The sequence below is a fragment of the Neopsephotus bourkii genome, unplaced genomic scaffold (assembly GCF_033783945.1).
Source record: "Neopsephotus bourkii isolate Nb327-2 ecotype Australia unplaced genomic scaffold, CSIRO-AGI_Nbou_v1 NB_1189, whole genome shotgun sequence".
In the NCBI taxonomy this organism is placed as follows: Eukaryota; Metazoa; Chordata; class Aves; order Psittaciformes; family Psittacidae; genus Neopsephotus; species Neopsephotus bourkii.
The window spans coordinates 3,139,407-3,147,871 of record NW_026901674.1 but is presented as its reverse complement, the minus strand read 5'-3'; the positions used below and the strand labels follow the sequence as shown (position 1 = coordinate 3,147,871).

Here is an 8,465-nt window from a genome sequence, read left to right as displayed (position 1 = left end):
TAATCATAAGTTCCAATAACACTGACTGTCATTGCTGTGTTTGTCCTAATAATGTCAAGTCAAAATGCAAGCTTTTAGGAGTAGGCATCGCAGTGTTCATTATGGCAGATATTTTTTTTACATATATATTGCAGGAAATAGATTTAAAATGATGCAGTAAATAACAGCAAATGAATTCATAGATAGCTTTTCCATGTGGCGTGGCATGGCAAGGTTTGATTCATTCAAAAATTTGAGCTATTGCTTTCATAGTAAGTATATATGCAGAGTATATTCTCTAATATCACGTAAAGTATGTTATTTAATAGTTACATATTTAAGAATTGCATATTGAATGTAATTCTTTTATGGATTACAAGTATTTCTTACAAGACTAAGAACTCCAGAGGCTATGGTGCTTTAGTTAGGAACTGGCAGCTTCATCTCAATTTAGGCTGTGATGGCTTTTTGTGCCTTTGGAATTGATATTCTCTACAAAGAAAGAAAGAGTTTTAAATGGTTTTGGGTTGGGTTTTTTTTGTCTCTCAGCTTGGAGCTGTTTTGAAACAAACTCGATTTTGAGTAGAGTGTGCTAAATTTTACAATGTTAATAGAAACATTGCAGAGTGTTGGTGTAAAGTAGGTACCCACCATGCACAGGACTGTGGTTTTGTTTCTGTCTGATCCCTTGAACATCAAAAGTTTCAGATTGTTGTGGAAGTTGCTTTGTAAAAGGGAGCTGGATGACTCAATTAAAATTGCAAAGCATAATGGCAATGTACGATTCCATTTCAGGAGCTGAACTTGAGTCTTTTTTCTCTCTCACTCTCATTTTGATCTGCATGTATCATTATCATCTGTACAGAGCTACAATTTTTTACAGAAATGCCTGATTTTTGATGCCTCTATTTCTTTTTATTTCTTTGTTCAAGGCACTTTACATTTCAGAGAGTGAATCAGGCACTTGAAACACCCAGACCGGCTGCTCATATGTTTTCAGAGCCTTATTTTCTGTCTCTGGATACAAAATAAGTTACCGTAATGGCTTTATTGGCAAGAAGGAAAATTCACAAAGCTTTAACCTCACTTTTCTATTCTCTTTACAAGAATTTAGTGTTGCTCTGATTTTGTGAAGAGCATGAAAGATGTGGAAAATTCCAAAGAACTGCAACTCTGCCACAATTAAGAAACATGGATTTCTGCCTTGCAGAAACTTATGCTGTGGACTCTTTTCCATCATGTGTCTGAGGCAAAGACTTATGCCTGTCTTGTGACCTACTGTTGTAGGACAAAAGGAAGACTGATGCCTTTAGAGCTGAAAGCAGTGAACACTTTATTTCTTTCCTGCTCTGTGTGACTTTTTCAAAGGGCGTTGGATACACACTGAAATTGGGCTAACTTGGATTATTGTTACTGCAGTGTCCGCCTAGAGAGCAGGTAGCACAGTTTCAGTTTTTTCAAGGACTAAATGCTCCAGCACAGCATTTTCTCCTCAAATTATCCCTGGTAAAACAAAGTTGCAAATTTATCCTTCTGCCAGGTCTATAAAGCTCAAAGAGCTGCCGAAACCTATTGTGCCCTCATTCACTGAAAGGAAAATCATGAGCAAACATCCAGTGTTCATGACCTTCAAGTACTTGCAGATGACAAAGTCATAGAATCATAGAATAGTTAGGGTTGGAAAGGACCTTAAGATCATCCAGTTCCAACCCCCCTGACATGGGCAGGGACATCTCACACTAAACCATGTCACCCAAGGCTCTGTCCAACCTGGCCTTAAACACCGCCAGGGATGGAGCATTCACAACCTCCTCGGCAACCCATTCCAGTGCCTCACCACCCTAACAGTAAAGAACTTCTTCCTTATATCCAATCTAAACTTCCCCTGTTTCAGTTTTAACCCGTTACCCCTTGTCCTGTCACTAGAGTCCCTAATGAAGAGTCCCTCCTCAGCATCCCTATAGCCCACCTTCAGATACTGGAAGGCTGCTATGAGGTCTCCACACAGCCTTCTCTTCTCCAGGCTAAACAGCCCCAACTTTCTCAGCCTAGCTCCATACAGGAGGTGCTCCAGCCCCTGATCATCCTTGTGGCCTCCTCTGGACTTGTTCCAACAGTTCCATGTCCTTTTTATGTTAAGGACACCAGAACTGTACACGATACTTTAAGTGAGGTATCAAAACTCCAAATGAGGTCTCCAGGTGAGGTGGCGATTACACATTTTAATGCTCTTCACACCCACAGCTAAGATTTGAGGTATTTGTCTTTAATACCACTTTATCAATGACATTAATTGAAGCTGGTATAGAAAGTCTCCTCAGAAACGCATAACGTTCAAGATTTTTGTGAACTCAAACATTCTCCATGACAAGTAGTGTAATACATTACTTCTTTACCTGTAAGTGGTTGTATTTGTTCTATAATATTTGTGGTTGTATTTGTTCTATAATATTTGATACACCAATGCCCTTCTCAAAAAGTCACTAATCAGATTACCACAATGTGGGAACTGCAAGCACTCCTGTTCCCGCTATGTGGGTAATTAAAGGAGAAGAATTGCTGATAGCACCTGGGTCTTGATTAAGCCAGGGAATATTTGGGTCCAAGGTTGGGCTGGGAAGCAGCCTTGGAAGTGATTGTTTATAGAATGGAATTTATAGTGACTGAAAACAGTCACTGGGAATGACGTAGTTGCCGCTTGGCTTCATAGCTCGGACGCGTATCTATATGCTGTATATTGCTACGCTTGAATGAATGAACTGGAACTAGTTGTGAAAGCAGTGTGTGTGTGTGTGTGTTTAGCCTCTTTCTTTACAGACACCACATCACAATAATTGCACAGTTATGTCTTAAAAGCACAAGTGGGAACATTGACAGCGCTTCAGAGACCACTGAAGAGTCAGTGGCTTTCCAATGAATAGCTTGTCAAATTGCAGCTAATGTCTTCTCATTAAAAATAAGTGTCTATACCCTTACACCACATCAAATAAACCATGAAATATTAACTTCATGGTATACACGAGTGCTTCCTTTAAAAGCAAGGAAATAATAAACCCAATGTTTTCTGGAGTAGGATCGATAGGACCTAGTCCTGAAAGAAGTGATGGGAATTTTCAGCCCAAATCTGTGGAGTGAAAACAGCACTGAAACAAAAAACCACAACCTGAATGCCTTGTTAAAAGCAGCCTTCTCCACTACACTGCTAAACCCTTTGCTTGCTACTGTAAATCTAAAGAACTTCTTTTTTCACTGCCTCCAGCAGGAATTAAAGACCTACCTTTTCAACTGCTCTTTACACTTGAGAAAGTTACAAAGGAGGGCAAGTCATAGTCACATCAGAAGTAATGAGAATTTGAGGTTATTTTTGGATTACATTGATGTAAGAAGGCTTTGATATTTTTGTACCACTGTAGACCTAAGCTTCTCTTAGTTCCAGTTCTTAAGTATGTTGATTTCAGCACTAAAACAGCAGCTGGTAACTTATCCCCTTTCTCCATCAAGACCTGTGCTGCAGTCCAGTAAATATGTTTGGATTATCTGGAGCAAGAAAATGGGGCTGGGAGGAAAAGAAACTGAAAGGATTGGGGAAGAATAAGAAAAGGGAAGAATCAGAAGAAACATGGAAAAAGAGCATCAGAAAATCACAAATGACTGAAAAGTAAGCGTAAGTGAACTCATTTGGCTCCAAGAATTGATTTCCACCCAAGGGTAGGAAACTTGGATAGAATGCCAGTATCCAAAAAAACTGTGTCCAAATTTCAGGAATGATGGGAAAAATGGGGTTTTGGAATCACCTAAAAAAAAAAAAAAGAAGTACTTTTTCATTATTATTACTAAAGTTAGCTTTCTATTTTGGTACATACAAATAATGTACATACATACAATGCCAGGTTGGACGAGGCCTTGGGTGATATGGTTTAGAGCGAGATGTCCCTGCCCATGGCAGGGGGGTTGGAACTTGATCTTAAGGTCCTTTCCAACCCTAACTATTCTATGATTCTATGATTATTTCATGTCCAGTATTTAGAAAATACTCTGTATTTTTTACTAGCAAAAAACAAGACAAGGTGATATGAGTTCTAATTATCAGCTAGTAAGAGAATTACAAGGTCTGAAGACAAAATAAGATTGAGAATCCCGAGAAAAGGAAATTCTGTAAAGAATTTTAATGATTAGTAAGCAGTCTGATGTATTTGTTCTGTGTTGCCATATTCAACACAAATCTAGCATAACTAATTACTTACCACATTCATATGTTACCTTTAACAAATGTGGGGGAAGAGATTTGAATTATTCAAGTAAAAATTGCATAAACAGACACTTGAAGACACTGTTTTTTCATCTCTTTCTCTAGAAGTAACAATTCTCTTTTATTCTACTCTTAAATAAATATTCAGTAGGAAAAGGAAAAAACTATCAGAATAATCAGTGAAGTCAACCTAGTGGAAGGAAAAAGAAGAGCTTTATTGCTTACACAGGAATTTTCCAGTGTACTTTGTTAAATGCACTCCGAAAGATTTTAAAGCATTTTAGCTAATGTGTATATTTGCAATTTTAAAGTGCCAGCCTGGTGAAAGAGCCTCTAACTTAACTCCAGTAAGTACCTACTGCTTTCTTGTACCCATTTCCAATGAAGTTAAATGCTCCCTCTAGAACAAATCAGAGCACAGAACATGTCAAGACTTCCACTGAAAGCCTTGGAAACCTTAACAGAAAGCCTGTTATATTAGAGGGCTGTGTTGCTAACAAAGATGCTCTGTTCTTTTTTGTTCACAGACTAAAGATTCAGAGGAATATTAGGTTATTTCCTAAAACCCACAGTAAGTAGCTAGTCATTATTACTCCCGCTGTACAACACTGATTATGATAAATACAGAGAACTAAATTCAATGGATATGGAAGTTGGTAGGAATCCCACAATTTCATTTAGTTCAAATGTATATCCTTTTCAAAGCCATGTGATTTGTGGTTGAATCTACAATAGGATCCTTTTGTGTGTACTTGCACAGCAGAAAGAGATCCTTCTGCCAGAAACAGTTCTGCAGTTCAATATTTACACACAGCAGTATTGGTATAATGTAATGTTAACAGATTTCTACCATCAAACAGTATAAAAACTTATTCTTTAAAACTAGTGGATTAAAATCTGTCTGCAATTGTAGTAAGTAAAGAGGTATGAACTGATCATTACAAATCAATACACAAAATTTCATCATATGTTTTAGAAGTCAAATAAATATTTAATATTTGCCTTTGGCTGTCACAGGGAAAAATTCCCAGCAAGATAATATCTTATTTCTACTTCTAAAAGGAGACACAGTTGCCTCATAAATGAAAGCTAAATATTGCTTAAGTACCTAGAGTGGCCAGCATCCACATTGCTGTAGCTTGGGATGGCGCTAAGCTTGCTGGAGCTAATTTAAATCATCTGCTTATCACTTATCACTTAGAATCATAGAATCACAGAATGGTTTGGGTTGGAAGGGACCTTAAAGCTCATCCAGCTCCAGCCCCCTGCCATGAGGGGGTAGTCTTACACTATAACCATAGGATTATTACATAAATGGTGTATACTTTCCCTGATAGTCAACATTAGTGGCTGTTGATTGAACTTGCTTGGAACACAGGCTGCTTTATGTCGTAAGCTGGGGTTCTGTCACTGTGTTTAAGCAATTATCAATCTTTACTTTGAGGAAGTGCAGCGAGACATGCAATATTAGCAGTAACACACACATACATGCCCAATTCGCTCCTTAGCCTGCAGAGCTGATGGGTTTTTAAATATAGATAACATAGATGAGAAAGAAAATGAAAGACAGTACTGAGACTGTCATAGTGCAGCTTAGGTGAAAAGAAGCTTTCTCAGCCTACCTTGCAGAAAACAGTGAAGTTAGGAATACATTTTCTAGGCATCTAAAAGGTAGCAGTCCTTGACACTTGCTCTATCCTTCCTCTTCCTGACTACTGGCAAAATGTATCTTTTACTATAGATTGGAAAAGACACAGATTAAACCTCGTATCTTCATTTGGCAGAAATCTATATCATGTTAGGCCAGACAGCAGTAACTTCTTTATTTAAATAAGCACAGAAATTATAACTAAGTACGATGAAGCATGAATTCCAGGGTTCAAGTTAGGAAACAAAGTTTTGCCACCGTGATCACAAGTACATGAAGTGTTCAAATCTAATTTAACTCTGCCCTCAGTGCTATTCATGGAAGCTGGTCCTAAATCAGGATGTTTCTGCTCTCCTCTGGCCTGTGTTATGTGTCTGACAAAACATCATTCATGTATCATGATTAGCCATGGAATTAGAGCGCTGCTTCTACTTCTGCAGCTATTGACTGGACAGTTCAGCAACCAGTAAGGTAAGATGTTGATGTGAGGATAAAGTAAATTGCTCCTTCTGCTGCAATGTGGGTGAATACATCCAATTTCACAACATCAAGGAATTTAAAGAGGAATGAAGTCCCTGGTGTTGTTTCCTAGTCCCAGGTTTAGAAATTGCTTTTGCAGTAGCTCACAGCTACAGTTTAGAAAATGGTTTCATTCTCATCTAGCAGAAAAACACGTTTCTCCTCCTACTTATCACTGACATGATTGGTGGCTGAGGTAGCCCACAGAACAGCAATAAAACGTGATTCCTGCTGGGAAACCCCTGGCACATTGCTCTTGAAACTCTCTGGTATCACTGCAGTGAACACAGCCACCAGAACACACTGTTTGCACGGTGCTGGGAATGCAGATCCCTATGCACTCAAGTGTGCCATTACCGAATCCAGTTCCTAAGGCTATGCAACACATGGCATGCTTAAAGGGAAGTCTAGTCTGAAGCCTTATTAATAAACTCGTCCAACTTTGCTGCTCCCAGGGCTATTTCTAATAGAATTGGGCTAGAACAAAATCATGCTGAGCAGCTTCAATATTCTGACTTATTACACAAAATCCAGATGAAATGGCTAGTAGTTTCAAAAAATCCACGCAAAACATGAACAAACAGTCCATCAGTGTTCCTGAGTACTAAACCATTAGGCCACATTTGAACTTCAGAGTGTTTCTTTTGCAACTTCTGTCCAAGTGGTCATTTTGTTCTGCACTACTCATGTTGTTTGTGCTTGTTCTTCCATTTACCTCGTATATTTAATTGTCCCACTTTATTATGTTCCCTTTTGGGTCAAGAGTAATTTGAAATGTGGCAAGTGTTGGCAAGTTTCTACTACACTGACAAACAAAATAAAAGGAGAAAAGTAATTACACAGACATTTCACTGAATGCAATAAGGCCGTTCTTGGCATGAAGTGTTACTTAGGATTATAGATAGTAGATGCCTGCTTTAAGTCACAGTCTCCTACTAAATACTAAACAAGAATACTAATTATTGTAAATTTAGGCTTGAATTTATCACAGGTTTATTATGGGAACATGAATACTTTCACAACTGTAAACACACAACAGTATACAAGGTATATTAAGTACTAGAGCTAACAATGTTGCACGTCAATTGGTTCTTAGATAATACACATTGACGTTATATACATGAATTTCATTATTTAGACTTACCAAAGTTCACTGAGCTGCTGATTACAGAAGTAACAGTGTAGTTCTGGACCACAAGATGGCTCTAAGCACATACATTCAAGCCTAATAAATTTTCAGACTCTATACTTGACATAATTTCATTAAATGGCAACTACTGAAATCTGCTGATAGTGATGTTTCAAAGAACTGTTTAATTAGACACAATCATGAGCCAGTTGTAGGCACTTGTATAGTAACGAAACACAGACAACAATTTCCTTTTATAAGAGTTAAAATATGATATCTAAGACAATTAAGATGCGCTTGGTTACATCAAGCTGATTGAGGTTTGTAATTCCTTTGAGCTTTGTTCTCTGATGTTACTTTTGTCCATTTGAGTACCAAGTTACTTAGGAAAGAAACCATCAGCAGTATGTATGGAACAGCAGACAAATCCACTGATGATGGGGAATTCCCAGCTGCTGTATGCATCTGTGCAGACATGTACAGAATAAGTAAAATGTTCTCAGTCTTTAGCAAAATACTCCACCTCTTTGGAGATACTTAAATGCTAAATCTACTACAGCCAAGGGCTGTGTGCTGCATCTGGGTGTGCAATATGGACCAAACTATCCAGTAAGACCAGCAGCGCTACTTATGCTATGATCAGGACACTTCTTTCCCTAGTCAATCCTTGTGAAGTTGTTGAAGGTTAGGACTACAACAAAGTCTGTCTTTTCATTGACATGTACTGATGTCTGAACCTTTGGCCCTTGAAAACATTTGTCCTATGAAGACAAAGGCAAAGATTGCTGCTACATCCAGGAAACAGGTTTTGTTGGTGCACATTAAATTTTGACAGGTCATACAAGATTAACTTCCCAGAATTAGAAAGCTAACCTGTAATAGATTAATACTGTGTAATAGGCAAAATCGCCTCAATTAAACTACTCTGTGCTGGCACTTTT

The 8,465-nt window shown here is 38.1% G+C and overlaps 1 protein-coding gene across 1 annotated transcript in view; it reads left to right on the top strand.

Annotated features, from left to right (window-relative positions):
- Positions 1-3,551: 3,551 nt before the first annotated feature.
- PLPP4 (phospholipid phosphatase 4) overlaps positions 3,552-8,465 on the top strand; it is a 72,716-nt gene continuing 67,802 nt past the window's right edge. Inside the window, exons 1-2 of the mRNA XM_061364202.1 lie at positions 3,552-3,637; positions 6,186-6,347. The gene's annotated coding sequence lies outside the window, so the exon portion shown is untranslated. The remainder of the gene's footprint in view (positions 3,638-6,185; positions 6,348-8,465) is intronic.